Source organism: Aquarana catesbeiana, linkage group LG01, assembly GCF_042186555.1.
Source record: "Aquarana catesbeiana isolate 2022-GZ linkage group LG01, ASM4218655v1, whole genome shotgun sequence".
Taxonomy (NCBI): Eukaryota; Metazoa; Chordata; class Amphibia; order Anura; family Ranidae; genus Aquarana; species Aquarana catesbeiana.
This window is the reverse complement of record NC_133324.1, coordinates 297,700,271-297,722,171: the sequence shown is the minus strand read 5'-3', so window position 1 is coordinate 297,722,171 and position 21,901 is coordinate 297,700,271. Positions and strand designations below refer to the sequence as shown.

General features: G+C 41.5%; 1 protein-coding gene across 2 annotated transcripts in view; it reads right to left on the bottom strand.

Annotated features, from left to right (window-relative positions):
- The window catches only part of MN1 (MN1 proto-oncogene, transcriptional regulator), an 87,529-nt gene that overhangs the window by 11,796 nt on the left and 53,832 nt on the right, over nt 1–21,901 (bottom strand). The window contains exon 2 of one of the 2 annotated variants that reach the window (XR_012244328.1): nt 13,721–13,825. The exons of the other annotated variant lie outside the window; for it this stretch is intronic. The gene's annotated coding sequence lies outside the window, so the exon portion shown is untranslated. The remainder of the gene's footprint in view (nt 1–13,720; nt 13,826–21,901) is intronic. 2 annotated transcript variants of the gene reach the window in all.

The following is a 21,901-nucleotide window of genomic DNA, read 5'->3' as shown; positions in this document are numbered from 1 at the left end:
ATTAGGAATCACAATATGGTTAGCAAACTGGGGTAATCTACTGGAATCCTATGGTCTAGTTATCATAATAAATCTGTACCGAGATTGATTCAGTTAAAACAGGGAAGTTGCACTGTAAAGTCATAGGAATCTTTTGTATCCAAAATCTCCAACCATTGCTTTTTACTGAAAAGCAGAATGGGTACAGAAAAGTCCCCCCTTAGCAGTTCACAAGGGACGGTGGAAGCATGTATTTTTACAGAGTATTTAAGTTGCTTCATCATTTCCATTATTAAGTAGAGCCTGGTGACCATCCTCAGCCAGTTGGTAGTCATTTGCTTATATCAGCAGGATAATAAAGAGGAGCTCTGGTCAGTTATACAAAAAAATTAAAAGTCAGTAGCCACAAATACTCTAGCTACTGACTTTAAATATACAGACACTTTCCAGCCCAGGGATCCAGTGCTGTCCTCATCCGGGCTGGTTCTTCCCCGGCCTTCAAGTCCCCATCTTGCTTGTGGGAAGCTGGTTGTGACTTCCTGCTGTTTCACAGTCAGCTTCCTACTGCGCATGCTTGAGACACGCTGCGCTCTCTCAATGGGCCCACAGTCTCTTGGGACATGTGACGTTTTCCGGGAAGGTTGCAGGGGGGAGATGAAGCAGCAGCAGGTGCGGGAAACTGTCATAAGTACAAGCCCCCCCCCCAAAAAAAAGGTAACAATGAGAGGATGGGAGAAGGAGGAGGGTGAGCAGAACTTTTCTTTTTAGGCAAAGTTCTGCTTTAAAGAATATGACTGGTATACTAACCTGGCACAAGGAAGGGGTGCTTTTTGACTATAAAAAAAATAAATAAAATGGAAAAATATATATATGTTGGGAAAAAGGTCTAGGTTGGGCAAATCTTCAGGGGGTGCAGATTTTTTTAATTTCTCTCCTCACTAGTTAGATAAGCTAACCTATTTCCGTGGAATCCATCAATGCTCAGATTTGCTCTGGGCACATTTCTAATTAAATGATTATCTGCAGCGACCAGGTACAGTGCCTTAAAGCTGTGTGTCTACACAGCGTCTATGCAGCTTTTTCCAGAGAGATTTAAATAAAAGGTGACAACACAGCTAGTTTTCCACTGCTGATATCTCAGCTGTGGTAGCAAAAACCTAAAAGCTAAATATAATACTTTAGTCTAATCAACATCACAGTGATTTTGCTTTCCATAAAGTCAATTCACTTTAAACTGGACATACATGAGGAAGCATAAATCAGATCATTTGGAACCAATTTATCAGTCCTTCGCTCTACCCCCTTCGCTTAACACAACCCTGATCGGGGTATTCAGCAATTCTGTACTTTATAAGCTTATCTCAACGACAAAATGTTTCAAACCCTCAGATTACTTGCAGCTTAGACATCATTTCCCCTAACAATTGTGACTTATACAAAAAAAGTTGTAAAAGCAAAACTATCTAAAATTAAAAATATACACCAATTACACCAAAGTAAAATGAACACAAAATTACTAGACTGATTGATTCCTTTGTATTAATCAATTGCTATATCTAGAGTAAAGCTGAACCAGGCTGAAGAAAAGGGAATTCTTTGCAGTGACCCCCCCTCTGCACTGCCAAGCCTAAATCCCCTTTGTCTGAGTGATGATGAATAAGGTGAAATATTACCTTATTCCTCACACCTTTAGGATTCCTCCTTGTAAGTCTGGTCCCCTAAAGCTGCTTCTCTTTGCTGACTGACCTTAGCACAGGAACATGAGTCCTGCATTCTACAAGAGGATGCCGAGGGCCCCCCACATCTCAGGACATTATATCCGAGAGGAAAGCACTGGCTGCCGGGTAAGCAAGGAGTAAGGTAAGGTAAGTAATTCATCTTATTTATCATCCACTAGATAAAACAAGCAGTTAACATGATATCAAAGGTTCCTTTTTTCTAAAAAAAACAAACAAAAAATAAAGGTCATACTTACCTGCTCTGTGCAATGGTTTTTGCACAGAGCAGCCCCGATCCTCTTCTTTTGGTGTCCCCTGCTGGCGCTCATGGCTCCTCTTCTTCTGCAAATGCCCCCATGGGGACTTTCGTGCATGCTCGCTTTCAAGCATCTATTGACCCAGACTAAGTGGCCCGCTCCCGCTCCCTTGTCACAGCATTTGATTTATAGCAGCGGGAGCCAATGGCTTCCGCTGCTATCAATCTGCCTCGGCTCTTATGCACATTGCTAAATTGAGAATGGGCTCAGGTAAGTATAAGGGGAGGGGATTCTGTTACACAGGTTTTTTACTAGGGCTGTTACTGATTAAAATTTTCGTGTTCGATTAATCGATTTTTTTAAAATCGATGAATCGACTAATTTCGATTAATTATAACGCACATACAGATTCAACTACTTTTAGCTGATTTAGCACCGTTGTTATGACAACGGCCGAAGCCGGACATAGCGGGGCATCGCTAGGACTTCACACTCAGCCTCACCGTGCCCATAATCTCAGCCTTACCGTGCCCATAATCGCAGCCTCACCGTGCCCATAATCGCAGCCTTACCATGCGCATAATCACAGTCTCACCATTCCTATAATGCAGTCTCACCGTGCCCATAATCACAGCCCCACCATGCCCGTAATCGCAGCCCCACCGTGCCCATAATGCTGTCTCACCGTGCCCATAATGCTGTCTCACCATGCCCATAATCACAGCCTCGCTGTGCCTATAATGGCAGCCTCACCGTGCCCATAATGCAGTCTCACCGTGCCCATAATGCAGTCTCACTGTGCCCATAATGCAGTCTCACTGTGCCCATAATCGCAGCTTCACTGTAGTCAGTGCCTGTGCCTGGATTACACAGTCTGCTCCCTCCTCCTCCTCCTCCACTATATGTCATACAAAGTCTGCTGGGCATCTCCCGCTGTATGTCTCCGAGCTGAGTGTGAAAACTTTGGCGGCACTGAGAGAAAAGTCCTGCCCTCCTGCTAGATCAGCTCTAGAACACAGCGTCTATCACACAAGCTGATCTAGGAGGAGGGCGGGACTTTTCTCACAGCGCGGCCAAAGTTTTCACACTCAGCTCGGAGACATACAGCGGGAGATGCCCAGCAGACTTTGTATGACATATAGTGGAGGAGGGGGAGGAGGGAGCGGAGCGCTGCGCTGCAGCCACAGCTTGGCCCAAAGCGGCCCCAGGGCATGCAGCCTACAGATCAAAAAAATTTTGATTGATCAAAAAAATTTACGATTAATCGCAGCCCAATTTTTTACCTTAACGCATAGAATGCATTAAGGTAAAAAAAACTTTAGGCTTTAGAACCACTTTAAACCAACAGTATATTTTAAAAAATAATAAAAAAAACACTGACAGCGGGGGTTTTTATGGCAGAAGAGGCTCAATTGATCTCTTCTTCCGTAAATGCTTTTCCCAGCCTGTAAGAGGTAATGTACATTGAGCAGTGCTAGAGCAGATTAGAGTACATTATGGCACCCGCTCTGTGCTGTGGCGATGTGACTCTTGCGCGTAACATGACATGACAGTGACATTACAGTGGCCCGACCATTCAAGCAGCTGAACAGAGCAATCCCAGAAGGAAATTCTGGTGAGGATGGATTGACAGTGTAGCACTGGAGGGCATCATTTGATATGTAAGCTTGTCATAATGTGCTAGTATGTGGTGCATACTAGCATATTATGGCATAAAGCTGCAGGGGAGCTGAAAAAAAAATATCAAGATTTTTACTACTTTACTACCTCTTTAAAACTTGCAGCGGAGAGGGGGAACCACTGCAAGGGTAACAATTTCTTCAGACACGACTTCAGCTTTAAAGTGCTTGTAACCCTAAAAAAAAAAAAAAAAAGGAAGAGATCCTGTTCCCTTATAGCAGATTAAACAGCACAGTACTTGTGCTGTCTAACCAGCACCTCTCTGAACTGTAAAAAACCTGGCTGATCCTGCCACTTCTTGTGTCCCCCTCTGTGAACTGACCATGATAATCATGGCTGCTGAGCCCTGACCACCATGGTCAGCTTACGTGCCTCCACCATCTGCTCTCTCCTCTGTCCCCCTCAACTCCCCCGCCTGTCAGCTCCTGTGTCTGCCCCCCCCCCCCCCGGTCGCTATTTGTAATAGAAAAAACTTCTCCTTTATCTGGCAATAACTCACTCTCCAAGTGTTTGTTTAAAAAGATACCTCTAGATACTCTTTTTCAGTTATCTTCAGGCCGGTCACCTGACACTGGCTGCTCTGCTACTGTGACCCGAGGCTACAGTGGGAGGTGCCGAGCGGCCAGCACGGCGGTCACGTAACTTCTGGCCAATGTCAGAGGGAGATCTTGGCTCCTCCCGCTGTAGACTTGGATTGTAGTAGCAGATCGGCTGGGAGTCACGTGACCGGCCTGAAGATAACTGGAAAAAGATATTTAGAGGCATCTTTTAAAAAAAAAAACACTTGGAGAGTGAGTTATTGTCAGATAAAGGAGAAGGGCTGCCAATGAAAGCCATTTTTTAGGGCTACAAACCACCACAAATGCAACAAAGAGCACTGCTAGGATGGGAGAGGAAACGTCTACAACCACATCCAATCCTATGTTATAAAAAAAAAAAAAAAAACCTATAACATACACAGTAAAACAATTGGGAAATTGTTCTGTTATATTGTGAAATTCTGCCTGGAGGAAAAGATGTTAATAAAATCAAAGCATTACCCTAGAAAAAAAACAGGGGTCACTGCTTCGTGCCATTAAACAGTTAATGTATATGTAAGTTTAAAGCATTTGTTATCTCTGAGGCAGCAGTGATAAATTCATTTTACCGCATCTTTTAAATATGCATGGCATGTAATGTAGCATGGAACTGCAAAAGGGAAGGGAGGCCCGAGATAACAGGTTTACAGTGAGAGATAGCATAAGTACTTCTGCTTTTCTGCTCCAATGAACTCAGTGAAATAAGGATTCCAGAAAAAGCTTGGGAAGTGTACTTCAGTCATATTTTACTTAACAAGATGAACTTATGTGATTATACTGCCACATCAAAAAAGGGGAAAATATCTTATTTCTTTGGAGAGAAAATATACAGTAAGTTTGGAGGAATGGGGTTAACCTACTGTTGTTTTGCTTTTGTTTTTTTCAGAAACGTTTGAGGCCAAAAAGCCAAATGTTCTATTAATTATTCTCCAAAATGATAATCCTAAATATTATATCTACACAGCTACAAAAATATTACTTCACTGTGAAAAACCATGTCTAGAATTATTTCTTTTTTCTACAGTTACCCCATCGTCAATTGAAGTAGAAAATTATTTCCTAGCAAAGTACAGAAAATGTTCACAATACATTGGAGTGGTGTTCATGTCAATCATCCAATCATGTGCATGCAAAAATTCTTTTTTTTTAATTCCTTGCACATGATCAGGTATTACAAGTGATTACTGCTTAACCATAGCAACTAAGCTTACTGAACAGGGTCTGCTTCTTTAGTCAATCAACCCCACTGTGCAAAAGAGACTTCTCTTCACTATTTAAAGGGAGATTGCATGGATAGTGTGTGCTTATTTATCAATACCCTTATTGCTTTGTCTTAAAAGAGAAGTTTGGGATTTTTATTTATTTAGAAATCATACTTACCTAGGTGGATGCAGCATTGATCCGATGCTGCATCTGTCCCCCACCGGAGAACTGAGTGACCAAACACTGCTGATCGCTCAGTTCTCAGAGGTCCACGAGCAGAAAGCTAGTGACTGTCAGCCAGTGGCTCTCTGCTCTGCCCCTTCCATGCTCACTGGAGTGCTGGGCTGTGGAGAGGGTGGGACTGGCTGGCTCAGGCTCTCAGTGGCTCACAGGGAGGCTGCAACAGGTGCCAGGCCAGGCTCCTAGGTGGATCCCAACCATATGGTCGCCACCTTTCCCCAGCCTGGACCAGCTCTGTAATGTCACTGTCCACTATTGGCTGAAAATGGATCACAGGAGTGCAGAACGAACCACAGGAGAAGTACAGCCAAATGAGCTTTGTCTGTAATTCCCCTTAATGGTAGAAGCTGATTGGCTACCATGCACAACAACACTAGATTTTGCACTCTGCAGTTTTAGTAAGCTAACCAAATAGTAGATGTTTTTACAAGGCATGGGCGGACTGGGTTATTTAGGTTTACAAATTAGAACAGATACCAGAAATCTAAAATCGGAATAGAGTTGCACATTTGGTTAACACAAGAAGGCTATATAAAAAGGAGTATTGCGCAAAGTGCAGGAATTCTCTGATCAGGTTTCAATTCAGCTTTCAGCTGACTTCAAAGAACTGAAATTTACTGGGCCGCTATGAGCGATGGAACTATGGCCATCTTAATTGCTCTTTAACTAGCCTAGGTAGATAAGTCTATAAACCAACATGTGATATCAACGTTAGCTGCTCATGTACTGAATAACACAAGCAATTCTGTAATTGTACCGTGCATAAACAATTTGGGAAGAAAATGGCGGTTGCCTTTGCTGAAAATACTGGGTCGCTGGCTAAAATGCGGATTCGTTGGTTTTAGTCCGTCCTGAGTCACTAATTTATGCAAGTATGCAGACCATAAGCTCTAAATTCAGTGGCTAAATGCTCATTTCAGTTATTAACTCAGAAGATACCGAAGGTGGAGCACTTGCCATTTTTAAAGAAGGTCTGGCTCTAATGACAGATTTACTTATATGTATATGCAAAATCAACACTTTTTTTAGTGTTTGGATAGAGTAGGGAACTCCTATCAGTTTATTTTTTGTTGTTTGTATCCTGTTCGGGAGAGGTGTTTGTATCCTGTCGGGACAGGTGTTGTTTGTATCCTGTTCCATGCACTTCCCAGACATGCAACGGGAAGAGAGAGGAAATCTTTCCAAATAGAGAAGAATTCCTTAAACACTTGTCACTGAAACAAATCCAGAACCTGCAAACAAAAAAAAAAACCCGAAGTATGGACTGAACCCATTACAATATTAACTACTCAACATACCCAAAAAAAAAACTTTTACAAACCATGAACAACAAGCCATACACAACAAAAGTTAAATTATAAGACACATGCAATCAAGCCATTGTTTAAAAATCATGGTAGAAAAGATCCCACATTACAGATGTGTTTCACAACACCCATTTAAAGATTTCCCCTCACCTCTTGTTCTGGTGACAATTCTAAGGGTTTGTTCAGACCAAGTACGTTGAGCTGCACACCACCGCACATGTATGGTGTAAACAGGGTACAGAAAAACTATTGTTTTCTATGTGTCCTGTTCACACCATTCATGTTTTGTGGTGTGCAAAAAAATGCAGCTAAACAAACATGGTGGGGGAGATTTACTAAAACTGGAGCACTCAGAATCTGGTCCAGCGTGCATAGTAGCCAATCAGCTTCGTACTTCAGCTTGTTTAATTAAGCTTTGGCAATAAAACCTTGAAGCTGATGGTTTCTCTGCAAAACTGCACCAGATTTTGTACTCCCAGGTTTTAGTAAACCCCCCCCCTCCCAGTGTGTACAAGCTATAACGGCTTGGATTTCCACTTACTTTCTTTTTCAGTGACACTGGTTCCCAGGACATATACAGAGGGTGAACACCTAGTAGGGGTACAAACCACACAACAAAAATTTGACAGGGGTACTGATCTTTAAAAAAAAAAAAAGTTTGGACTATATATACACACTTTAAATAAGATCTACAAAAGATTTCCGGCCAGGTCCTAAGTTCTCCCTGTCTACAGTACTATGGGAATCTTGTCTGACTTATTCTAAACAGTGGACATGCGTGTTGGATAAAAGATGAAAAAAAAGAGAAGAGCCTGATCACTGGGGGGAAAGTGGCAGGCAAAAGGGAATTTCTATTCTGGGAGTTAGACAGGCTAATATTATTTATATAATGTACAACAATAGACTTAAACATGACCAAGTAGCATTCTAGTGTTGTTCACAAAGAATATCATTATTATACAGGATTTATATAGTGGCAACAGCTTGTGCAGCAATATATATAACTATTGGAAAAATAACAAAACACGTTATGTTGGATAAAAAGTATGGCTATGATCACGCGCTGACCTCACAATATATATAGAGAGAGAGAGAGAGAGATACATCTATCTAGATAGATAGATAGATAGATAGATAGATAGATAGATAGATAGATAGATAGATTTATATATCTAGATATATATATCTAGATATATAGATATATATCTATATATCTAGATATATATATCTATATATATTTACACACACACATATTGTACAAGTGCAGAGCTAATATCAAATAACTAAAGTTACCATACAGTGCATAATAGTAAAGTCTACACATTTTGTTAGGCTTTGTGTGCCGTTTTTGTCACATTTTATCACAATCAAAGGCGTGGACAATGGAAAGAGTACAGCCTTTTAAAGGTCTGTTGAAGAATCAGCTCCACTCTTTCAGCTTGCTGGCGAGATTAAAGTGACAAACAGGAGGTGAGGATCCTTAGAAAGGCTACTGGCCTGGAGGCTCGTCCCTTACACTTCTTCAAAGGCTCTGACAAACCGTCAGCTACTGCTCCTTGGCTGCCCATACCCTCACACAGCGTGAGTCCAGTGTGCAACAGCCATCCCCGATAGGCAACCAAGCGTGAATCACTCTGCTAGCGATCTTGTAAAGGCAACATCAGTTTATTTGGATCATATATCCAGGCTGGTTTATTGGGAACCGACCTTGTCTCGTATAACAATTAACAGAGTTAGCCTCTGCATCTCAGTTTAGTTTATTTACAAGGCTTACTTACATTACCAAGAATGAATCAAAGGACAGTCGTAACACAATTTCCATTGCCTTAGGACAGGTTACATTTTTTTTTTCTCTTTGACAAATCTACAACATGACAGCATGACATATTGGTTGCGGCAGATACGTTTCCGTCTACACATATCAAAAAGCCAGACTTTTTTATTTTAGGGAAGGCCTTTGAAAGCTTGCAAAAGCTTTGCTAAATTTACATGTATGTGCAATATACAGTGCGTACTGTATATATATATATATATATATATATATATATATATATATATATATATATAGCATGTGTGTCATGTTAATGCATATTTCTCTACTGTACACTATAGTTTTTGTTTTGTTTTTTTGCTTTATCAGGAACATTTTTAACAAAACAGGGTTCTTGTCAATAGCAAACAATCAGGTTTCATCTTTCATTTTTCTGCAAAAAGGAAACAGGACTATTGTAGCTGCTTCGGTCAGCTGCTTCACTTTTTGTTCCAGTTTTTAGAAATCAGACCCAGTTGAAGATAAGACAATGGGAACAAAGGTGGAGCTGTTAATACCAGCAACCAACCTGGCTTCATCTTTCATTAATGGAAAATTGATCAATAATTTTGATTAGCTGCTGTAGAATACTGCTCTCCTATTCTCAATGTTTTTTTCTTAATAGTTTCCTTTTTAAAATCAGTGCAAATGCGCATATTCATATAATGCATATTTACTAAAGCAAACCGCAGTGTGCAAAGTGCAGAAATGTATTTTTTATTTTTCTGACTTCCCTAAATTGATGGAAGGTGATTGGCTTAAATAATAAAATATCAACAGAGTTCTAGAATTCTTTCTCACAGCATTTATTACTCTGAAACAGAATACCGTAATTGGTGTTTTCTGTAAAGTATGCTTGCTTAGAATATCTTTTTGTATGGAAAAGAACACCTCAAACTGACAATCAGCCCTAGCAATGATCAGATATCAAACCCAGCTGCATAATAACCACACCTGTTATTTAGAGACTTCCATGGCTCTTCGTACAATCCACGGTTGCGTTTTTGGATTCCAAACATATAGATGTTGCTAATTTAGACTACAGTGTAAAGCCTGATATCATATCTGGATGATATTCAAACCATTTATGGGGACACCCTTTATCACAGAAAGATATTGTCCAAATTACTGGAAAATCTCTGTAAACCTTAAGGAAGGTAGTATTTAAAGATGCCACCTTCCATCCATTGAATCTGACTCATCAGAAATATTGGCAGGTCCTGGTGCAACAGAGGACAGGCAGATGCCACCTGCCCTTTGTTCTTATGGTAAAAACTCATCAATGATTAGATTAAATATAAGCTTGCCCAATAAAAAGACAAACATCAACCACATTAAAAACAAATACATTAAATGATCGACTTGCAAACAGCAATGTGGGCATGGCAGGTTTGTAAATATAAAAGGTAGAAAATGAAGATGAATTCTGAAAAAGTAAGCAATGGAAAATAAAGCAAATATATGGCCTAAGGTTGAATTCAAGGCAAACTGCTAAAAAAAAAAAATATATACATCCAACCACTTAGGTGAGCCATACACCATTGCACATCTTGGACACCAGGTGTCACCTGGGGTGAAAGCGCTTCCCCTGTTCGAGTTAAAGTGGAACTAAACCCCCCAATGTTTTACAGCCAAGGAAGCTGCCATCTTAGTCTCTGTTTGATCTTCATTGCACATTTAACAGCTATGACCAAAGTTATTTGTTGACTTGACAGTTCAGTTCACAAGCAACTGTGATAGTTATCATTTAATACATGCCTGTTTTGGGAAACTGTTAAATGGGTTGGTTTAGGGCCAGCCATACATGGTTCAAAGCTCGGCCGGGTTCAGAAAGAAGAGCCGTTAATGGGCAGGCTGAATGATCAACTTGGGTACAACCAGCCTGCCGGATTCTCTTCCAATTATCCCTAGCGTCTGTTAGAGCCGCTAGCGATAATCAATGTCTTCTCCCGGCGGGGATGGCTTCCCCTGCCCTCCTCCGCCCCCCCCCCCCCCCAACCAGGAGAAGACAATGGTCTGGCAGGAGGTATTTCCTCATCAGAACTGTCTGTGTTGATGGAGAAATCGAGTGACTTTCTTGGTTGCAGGAAAGAAATTTGCTCCGTGTATGGCCGGCCTTAGTTCTGCTCTAAGTGATGTATAACATCCCAACTCACAGCCTTCTGACTGGACAATAAAAAAGCACCAACACCGACTAGTCATCAAATCTGCTCATCTTCCTATGAATTTAAGCACATGTGCACGCAGTGGGGTCTGACTGACTCCTAGTGCTGCAGCTTCTTCTCCCAGTCTGAGTGTTGCTGTGCGGGGGATGAGGTTGGTATCAAGAAACAGGTACTTTTGCTAGTTGTATGTAAGATTACATTTATTTTATGTCAAAGGAATATATAACTACATTAAAGGGTATTTATCTGCCTGGACTTCAGCTTAATTTCATTCATTAGGATAAAAACAGGCAATTCAGCTGACGCTAGGTCCTGCACTTTACAGTGTAGGCTACAACCATTTAGAGATGTGATATATGCATTGCTGAAAACACTACATAAAACAATACAGAACTTGGATTAATTCAATTTAATCCTGCAACATGTGCTTTGATTTCTGAAGGTCTGCTTGAGTTCTAAAAAAAAAAAAATAGCACAAGTATTTTCATTTTCCATAACATGACAGAAAATCATTGCTGATATGATTTATCGAAGAGTAGAGTAACAGGTTTCTAGCAGATGTGGCTATCAAGCAAGCTGGTGATCACAAATAAATCCTGACAGTGTATATGGCCAGGATTCCCACTGTAAAAGCATTACATAATGAACATTACAGTATAGATTATTGATCGTCATGATGTAGGATGGCTTAACAGGAAAAAAAAAAAAGAAGGCTACAGCTATTTCCTTGGTCACTAGCGAGACACACTATACGTCTCTGTATACTGACGTACATTGCTTATCAAGGTACTTTCATCAAATCAACAAGCATCAGTGATAGGCCTTGAATCACACAAACTGCCACCCAAGAGAACAATTTTAAATAATAACCTCTTGTTTACCTCACATTCTAGGTATGCTAGTTATTTTTTTTTCTACAGCTGAAAAAATATACAATACATAAACATAGGTACAACTCTATTTTTGTATGCAAGTAGGATATGAGCAGGTCTTACACTCATTCTTTAAAACTGGATGCACATTACCAAGGACGAAATTGTCAATGCACATACTGGAGGTAAAATCTCAACAAATGGTGATGTTGAGACCATATGCTGCTTTTGTGGCCAGTTGGGGTGGACAAGAACTGCTAAAGCAATAGGGACACTTTAGTGGTGCAACGTAAAGTAATTTGACAAGCATGCATTAGTGTCCATCTATTCATCTCAATGAAACTGAATTTATTCTCTCTTGAGAAGAGAAGATTTAAGGGGGGATATGATCAACATGTACAAATACATAAGTGTTCTGTATAGTGAACTTAGTGTTGAGTTATTCTCTTTAAGGTCATCACAGAGGACAAGGGGGCACTCTTTACGTCTGGAGGAAAAGAGATTTCATCTGCAAATACGGAAAAGTTTCTTCACAGTAAGGCCCCTTTCACACGAATGGACAGTACAGGTCCGCCTGTCAGTTTTTTAGGCGGACCTGAACCGACGCTCCATGCAGGTCCATTGAGCGACGGATGTCAGCGGTTACCATGTCCGCTGACATCCGTTCCGATCTGCTCAAATCGGACTTACGGCGATACATACGAATCCGTCCTAGCGCATCGGATGAGATCTGATGAAAACGGAAATGCTGTCCGTTTTCATCTGATCCCTCCATAGGAATCGGCGGCGCTCTGACAGGCCCCTGCCTGCTCAGTGAGCAGAGATGGACCTGTCATCCGCCGGCTCAGCGGAGATCAACGGAGAGATCTCCTGCTGAGCTGGCGGACAGAGATGAGTTGATCCGCCTCGTGGGAATGAGGCCTAATAGCTGAAAATGTGGAATAGACTCCCTCAAGAGCTTGTTCTGTCCATCTCAGTAGATTGCTATAAAAAAAAAAGACATGGATTCTTTCCTAAATGTACATAATATAACTGGATACTAACATTTATAGGTTAAGTCGATCAAGGGAACATCCGATTGCCAGGGGATCAGGAAGGAATTTTTTCCCCTGCTGGAAGAAATTGGATCATGCTTTGCTGGGGGGTTTTTTTTGCCTTCCTCTGGATCAACAGTGGGTATAGGATTGTATGATTTTTTATTTTTTTTTATGATAATTTATTTTATTTTTTCCCCTTTTGTTGGTTGAACTGGATGGACTTGTGTCTTTTTTCAACCGGACTAAGTATGAAACTATGTAAATCACAATGGTTTTCTAGGTATAGACAAGAAGGAAGTTTATATAAAACAATCAGTTACAACAGAGTCTTTATATAAGCCTTGGTATGCCATGAATGAATGCCCAAAATCCTGGTGTGGGAATGTTCTGGGTCCAGCTGATTAAAGAAGGTTCGAAAAAACCAGTGTTACCACATTCAGTGTGATTAAACAATTCGCTTTAAAGAATTATAAAATTATGGACTATGGAGCCTTCCATATACACTCTGTAAGCTTACAATATCCATCCAGCATCCCAAACTGGTGAAATTGAAATATAATCACCAAAAGCCACCAACAAACCCCAGCAGCAGGGGCTAACTACAGACACATGGGCTGCAAATAGGGCCCTTTGTAGCTTTCTATGCCCCTGGGTTGGGTGCACCTTAGGTTTCTGTTAACCTATAGTTCTACTACTTGATCAAACAGCAGTAGAGGTACTACGATGTCGGTTTCTGGTTACAAAACCAAAGAAGAGGCACACAAACATGAGCAGAAATGTCTATCATACACGGGAAGCTAGCAGAACAATTAGAGATTCAGATGCTGTAAGCAATATCATCGACATCGTCTCATTCCTGTTTATTTTAGGTTACCTTGAAATATCTCTCAATCCTCTTTAGGGCATCCTTGTAATTTGTATTCCCAGAAGTAGCAAACTCCAGCTAGCAGCTACACAGAAACCTAGCAAATGTTCTTCCCTAAAATTAAAAGGAGTTCAATCAATTTTACCAGTCAGCACAGCAGGATGAAATATATAACTGTACTTCTACTACAAACATAGATTCTTATCACATAGTTATTTTCCTGATGTAAAATTGAGATGCAGATACAGATGTTGTAATATTTTAATCTGTCTGTTCAAGGAAACTCTGTGGGCATTTCGATAAAGGCTTTTTTCTCTTTAAAGTAATTTCATTTTAGCAAGTACATTTTAGGGGTTATCTCAAGGTGGATGTGTGTAATTGCCAATCACAAAACACTTTTTCAAAAGATAACTGATATCAATGTGTGATTTCTATATCACAGTTCATTTTCGCATAACATAAAATAAAAAAGGCCGCTTAACCCCCACATCATGCACATGTAAACATTTTCATGCATAATGCGGATATCTATGCAGCTTTATAAAATGGATTTTTATCATTTACATAGATGGCAAGTGTCTACAAAACATGCCACAGTGTTTGCAGAGCATGCTTGGCTGTCTAATATCTGAGTACAGTGGTAGCTTTGCACTTGCTTGATTGCTCCTATAGATTTATGATCGATAGTGTCAAAAGAGAAAGGAGGAGGTGTCTGTATTCTTATATTCTGGTTTGTATTCTCAGCAAAACAGAAATTCAGCAACCTTGGAGTACTAGACCTACACTATAAAACAAGCATTTGTTATCACCTGATCATCACACCTATATAAGCTGGTTGGACATCCCAAGCAGAAAGCCATGGTCATTAATATGAAGTTGGCCCTCTCTGGATGAAAAGACCTGGCAATCGGCGTTCCAATTAATCCAAAATGTATTAAATAGGGTTAAGGTAAGAGCTTACTGCAAGCCACTCAAGTTCCTTTACAACAAACTCGTCAAACCATGTCTTTATGGACCTGGCTTTGTGCACAGGGGCACATTCATGCTGGGGCAGAGAAGGATCTTCCCAAAACTGTTGCCACAAGATTGGAAGCAGACAATTGTTTAAAATGTCTTTTCTGTAGAGTTAAAGTGGGCCTGAATTCAAAAGTATTGATTACATATGTTAGAGGGAACATATAAAATGGTAAATATGCATAAGCACTTTGTCTAAAATTTATCCTAAAAAAATAACGGGTTGATTTACAAAAACTGGAGAGTGCAAAATTCGGGGTAGCTCTGCATAGAAAGCTTCCAGGTTTTCTTTGTCAAAGCTTAAAGGATTTGCACAGAGCAGTCCGGATCCTCCTCTTCTCGGGTCTCTCTTCTGTGATCCTGGCCCCTCCCTCCTGTTCAGTGCCCCCACAGCAAGCAGCTTGCTATGGGGGCACCCGAGCCAAGTCACAGCTCCCTGTGTCCATTCAGGCACAGAGCCCTGACCCGGCCCCGCCCCCTTTCTCCCCTGATTGGCTAGCTGACTGTGATGGACAGCAGCTGCAAACAATGGCACTGCTGCTGTGTCTCAGCCAATCAGGAGGAAGAATCTCAGACACTCATGAACATCGCTGGACAGAGAGGGACCTCAGGTACTGTAAGTGTTTGGGGGGGGGCTTAGGGGAGCTGCTGAACACAGAAGGCTTATTGCATAGAATGGAAAAAAAAAACCTTCTGCCTTTACAACCCCTTTAATTGAACAAGCTGAAGTTAGAAGCTGATTGGCTGCCATGCATAGCTCTGCACCAGATTTTGCACTGACGTCAAATTTTCTGACATTTAAGTGTGCCTAGGCACTCCTGTGCCTTTAGTCTCACAGATGTAAATCTGCAGTGTGAGATTATCTAGAGCAGTGTTTCTCAACCTTTTTTCAGTCAAGGCACCCTTTAAAATGTTAGAAAATCTCAAGGCATCCTTTAAAATTATGGACAGTCTCAAGGCACCCCATTCTAAAACGTAAAAAAAAAAAACTATTCCAATAGTTTTACATAATGCAGCAACATCCACATGTACAGTAGAACACCCAGCGTTAGAGGTGATTTATTCTTCCAAAGCAAATACACTTTTGCACACTGGTACTAACTAGTATTCCTAGGTTTCTCTTCTCCCTAAATTTCTCCCCATCAGTCGGCTAATGTCACCCCAGTGCTGAGGGAGAGCAGCACAGGAGGGTCAAACAAGGATGTTGTGGAGGCAACAGACATCCTCTTTATTAACTGATTACGTTATTGGTTATTAGGATGCCAGTGTCTAGAAATTCATAATAGTGCATTATGAAAAGCCGTGGCTTTGTGTAACTAAAAGGCAGGCTTGATCCACCTGCTGGCTTGTATACAATTTTTGTCAATTTTTAGGCATTTTGCCGAGATATCCCTGAAGAAACCTCAAAGTACCCCAGGGTACATGGGCACCCTGGTTGAAAAAGACTGATCTAAGGCACTACTGTCCCTGCCTGCTAGTCTCAGGAAATTTGGTAAAATTACCCTGCTCCTACTTTATTCATTCTACAGATCTGGCCTTTCTCTACCTTTCCTGCTGAATCTTCAATATTCCCCATAAGTCATCAGCATTCATCAGAGGCACAGCTGTGACATGGGGAAGCAAAGCCATGCTCATCTACCAAGATGGTCGCTCCATACAGAAACACAGTGCAGAACAAAGCATTGTAAATCAAGAATTTGGTAAATATCTGCAGCAAGGAAACCGCAGGCAATATTGACTAGTCTGTTGTCCTCTGCTTGCCTTTTTTAGTTCGGGTCCTTTTTTAAGGCTGGCCATTGATGGATCGCTTTCTGTTCAATCAGCCGGGGAGTGAAATAAATGAACAGATTCCACTGTCCACAGAAGCAAGGTCGATGGAGGAATCCTCCCGACTCAGCTATTGTATTCTGACAGTGGAGACTCCTCTCCTGTCAGAATACACTGATGTGCAGCCCACTGATTGAGAAAACATTTCCAACATCCAACTCAACAAAAGCTGTTAACTAGTTCAACTTCTGTCGAGCAGGCAAAGCCATAGATGACATCAAACTGTTTGGATTTAAATCCAACTATGGCCTGCTTAACAGTACCTTTCACTGGAAACACCTGATAGGGCAGCACAGTGGTGTAGTGGATAGCACTTTCGCCTAGCAGTAAGAAGGGTTGCTGGTTTGAATCCCAACGACACTACCTACCTACCTACTACCTGCCTGGAGTTTGCATGTTCTCCCTGTGCCTGCGTGGGTTTCCTCCGGGTACTCCGGTTTCCTCCCACACTCCAAAAAACATGCTGGTAGGTCAATTGGATCCTGTCTAAAGTGTCCCTAGTATGTATGAATGTGAGTTAGGGACCTTAGAGTGTAAGCTCCTTGAGGGTAGGGACTGATTTGAATGTACAATGTATATGTAAAAGTGCTGCGTAAATTGACGCGCTATATAAGTACCTGAAATAAATAAATAAAAGGGAAGTCCACATTTTTGGCTTGAGGGTCTATGTACAGTGGCTTTAAAACCACTGCATCTAGAGGAGTTTAGCGCTTTGCCTGTAGAAGCAGCTCAATTTTATCCTATGTGACTATACACATTAGGACATTTAGAGGCATATTTTAAACTCAGTGTTTAGAGGCAGAAAAATAACCCTTCTGTCTTGCATTTATGAGAGCAGTTTTCTTGCAGCAAAAAACACTAAATGCTCTTAAATGCCTGTAGAAAAATGCTCTATATGGGCATTTTTTCTGCCAAAAGAACTGGCGTCTTTTTAAGGCCAGTCAAATGGCAGTGCGGCGGAGTGGCTCTCATTCTGGGAAGTGGTCATATGACGGCGTCCCAGAATGGCCGTGCTAGGACACGGCACAACCCAGATCTCTTTAATCATGTGATTGGCTGTGTCCACTCACAGCCGGTCACATGTAAACACGGAGATGCCAGTAATCGGCGCTCCTCGCCTCACAATCGACAGAGTGTGTGGCGAGGAGAGCCGATCAGCAGCATCTCCTCACAGGAGTCATCTACACATGTAATCAGGGCACTGATCATCAGTGCCCTGATTACAATAGCACCACCAGTGCCAGCGATGAGTGCCCACAAGTGCCAGCAATCTGTGCCCATTAGTGATGCCAGTCAGTGCTCGCTATCAGTCATGCCTATCAGTGCTGCCCATCACTGCTGTCCATCAATGCCCATCAATGCCGCCCATCAGTGTCACCCATCAATGTTCATCAGTACCCACTATCCATGCTGCCTATCAGTGCCCACCAGTACCGCCTATCAGTGCCCACCAGTGCCGCCTATCAGTGCCACCTAACAGTGCCCATCAGTGCCGCCTATCAGTGCTCATCAGTGCCACCTATCAGTGCCCATAAGTGCGGCATATTAGTGCCTCCTCATAAGTGCCACCTAATCAGTGCCCATAAGTGTTGCCTCATCAATGCCCACCAGTTCAGCCTATCAGTGCCACCTCATCAGCGCCCATCAGTGAAGGAGAAAAATTACTTAATTACAAAATTTACTGACAGAAACAAAGTAAAAAAAAAAATTTTTTTTCAAATTTTTTGGTCTTTTTTTTTTTCTTAGAAAAAATAAAAAACCGAGCAGTGATTAAATACCACCAAAAGAAAGCTCTATTTGTGTGTGAAGAAAATGATAAAAATTTCAATTGGGTACAGTGTTGCATGACCACACAATTGTCATTCAAATTGTGACAGTGCTGAAAGCTGAAAAATGGCCTGTGCAGGACGGGGGTGTAAGTGCCCTGTAGGCATGTGGTTAAAGTGTCACTAAGACCCCTTTCACACCGAGGGCGTTTTGCAGGCGATATAGTGTTAAAAATAGCGCCTGCAATCCGCCCTCAAACAGCTGCTCCATTGTCTCCAGTGTGAAAGCCCGAGGTCTTTCACACTGAAGCAGTGCGCTGGCAGGGCGTCAGGAAAAGTGCTGCAGCAGCTTCTTTGGAGCGGTGAAGGAGCGGTGTGTTTACCGCTCCTCCACCACTGCTCCCCATTGAAATCAATGGGGCAGCGCTGCAATACCGCCGGCACAACGCCGGCATTGCGGCACATTGCGGGCATTTTTAACCCCGTAAAAGCGACCCGCTAGTGGCCGAAATGCGCCGCAAATCTGACGGTAAAATGCCGCTAAAAATAGCACATTTTACCGCCAACGCTATGGGCGGCTCGGTGTGAAAGCCGTCTTAAACCCACATCATAAAGAGCTATCAATAAATGGTGTATTACATTCTGTTAATACTCACTTAGTCACTATGAGATTCATTTTCTGTATTCTTCAAAAAACCTAGTGGATCCTGCTGTTCTCTATCTCTACCTTGTGTTCATGTCCCCAATTGAGCTAGGGATTTTTGCAGGTGTGGTGGAAACTCTGCACATGCTCAGTTTTCAGTGAGTTTCTATACTGAGCATTTCACATCTGAGCAGCCCATGTGACTATAGAGTCACACATGTGAGCGTATACATAGCGATAAATGACAGCCCACTCCCTCCCTCCTTCTCCTCCATGCCCACTAACCAGCTAAACACAATGGGGGGTGGGATATTACATGTAGATTAATAGTGGCTTCACCTCCCTCTTATTCTAAGACACAGGCTGGGGGGCATGACACAGCCTGTGACTGGCAGAAATCCACCCACACCCTGCTATTTCCACAAAACAATAACGATTTAATTTAAAATATACAGTATATTTGTATGGCAATGTAAAACAGTTTATTGATATTAAATATTTATTATTATAAATGCTGTTTTTGTTTTGTTTTTTAACATGTGACCAGCAGAAGAGGACTAGACACTCTTCCTGCTTATGTTTCCCTGCAGAAAGGCTGGGAAAGAGCTGGGTTATGTGACAGCTTTATATCACATAGGAAAAAGGGAAACAGTGTGTGTTTAGTATCACTTTAAGAAGAATTTCTATTGACTGCCAGTGGAAATTAGAATGCATACATGGCTGTACTGCAAAACTAATTATCATGTGACACCTTCACTAAGTGGTTAATATAAAGTGATAACTTTTGTTTTCTAATTCACCTTTTTTTCCAATGTAACGAAGTATCTGGGCACGTATTATAATTCATTTCATTTGGGATCACATGCATGTCACACCTTAACATGGTCAGAAGTGTAAACAGATTTGCCGGCTCATCCCTTTAATTGCTGCCATATCTTTTTTTTACAGGTTTAGTCACTGCCGTACCTCCATTTCAGCCACAGAACCTGTGCAATTCATAGGTGTCAGTAATTAAAGTGATGAGTCGACAAACTCGATCACGCTATGCCAAGAATAGATCTGGATGAGTCTTTGACACTATGTGTGCAAGAATGAGTACTACGAATGTACTGCACTTTACAACTAGATGTGGTTCTTATTGTAAATCATTACCTCCCTCAACATGCATATATATATATATATATATATATATATATATATATATATATATATATATATATATATATATATACACACAAAGAGAGGGAGAGACAGAAAGGGAGGGAGAGAGAAAACAGCCTTTTTTTGTGTGTTCAATTCGATTTATTACAGTGTGAGTATTGTGAACAACACGCTGAGTGCTGACAATAATAGGCATCATCTACCCAAGACCTTAAGAGGGTTTAGGCTGAAGAGGCAGCTGCCTTAGGCAAAGAGGAGCTTGAATACACAAGGACATGCCTTAGCAGCCATGCTGACAACAGATTCAGTCTGCAAAAGGAGCAGAATAATTTACAGGCAGCTACTGTCTCTTGCCTGTACAGTGGGTGTCTACCCGTTCCAAATAGGAAGTAGCAAATAACAGTCATGACAGATAGGACAGCAAAAGGTTCATAGCTATATATTCTCACTTCATCCATTTACAAGTACTGTGAACATAATGTGAGGACCGAATGTAAACAAGGACTATAGTCTACCATTGAAGTACAAAGTTTCTATTGTCTCAACAGACAGCTCGTTATAATAATTGTCATCATTAATGTATAAAATTGAATGCTACAGTGTCTTTACAATACAAGCTTCATATATAAAGGTCGCAGAAAGTTATCTTTATAAACCTATCACTACAGTCATGAAAATCTGACTGGTTCTCCCTTTAGACGATTTCACACATGGGACTGCTATGCGTAATAGAACAGATCTACACATTGCTTGCTATAATTGATTCATCTGAAGGCCAAGGAATTAGCTAAGCATCATTTTTTTTTTCCACAACAAAATATATTCTATTGCCAAGCAAAACACTAAAATATTCTACTTCTAAAGAAATACACTGCCAGTCCCTTGACAGCCATTTTGAGAAATGGGCAATTGTCAGATCTTCTGTTGTCACTGCTTATAAACTGTACATGTGTGTGCCCAGCTTAAAGCAGTTGTAAAGTTTTTTTTTTTTTTTTTTACCAAAATAAAAAAACATATTGTGCTTATATGCTCTGTGCAAAGGAATTGTACACAGAAGCCCCAAACCTCCTTTTCTGAGGTCCCCTGTTGGCACTCTCAGCTGCTCCTTTTCTCTGTGTGCCACCACAGGAAGCCGTTTATTATGGTGGCACACGTTTGAGCTTGCTCCTGAGGCGGGCTGTGTGCGACCATAGACACATACAGTGTGCTTTGACTCCCTCCCCAGCTTCCTCCTCACAGGTTTTGACCAACAGCTTTCAGCCAAGCCCATGAAAGACGGGAGAGGGGAGAGAAGACCTGCAGATAGACACAGCATTGGATCAATACAGGACTCAGGTAAGTATTTAGGTGAGGAAGGGGGATAGGGATTTTTTACCCTAAGCCCCAGTCACACTGCTGTAACCTCAAAATCACGCGACTTTAAAGACGACATCCCAGCGCAACTTGCATACGACTTCTTTAACAGTCAATGCAAGTTGTGCCGAAGTTGCACCAAAAATAGTGCAGGAAACTTTTTCTAAGTCGGAGCGACTCAAGTCGCTCCTATTAGAACGGTTCCATTGCACTTAATGGGGCGCAACTTGTCATGCGACTTGTGCTCTCAAAATCGCAGCGCATGTCGCACCAGTGTGAACCGGGCCTAATGCATAGAATGCATTAAATCACAATTATACTCAACTTCAGTCCAGCCAGCAATGCGGTGTCTTGAAACTCCCCGCCAGCCACTGACATCTTTGAGGGGCCTGCTTCGGGGTATCAATCGATGGGCGCTTTCATTGG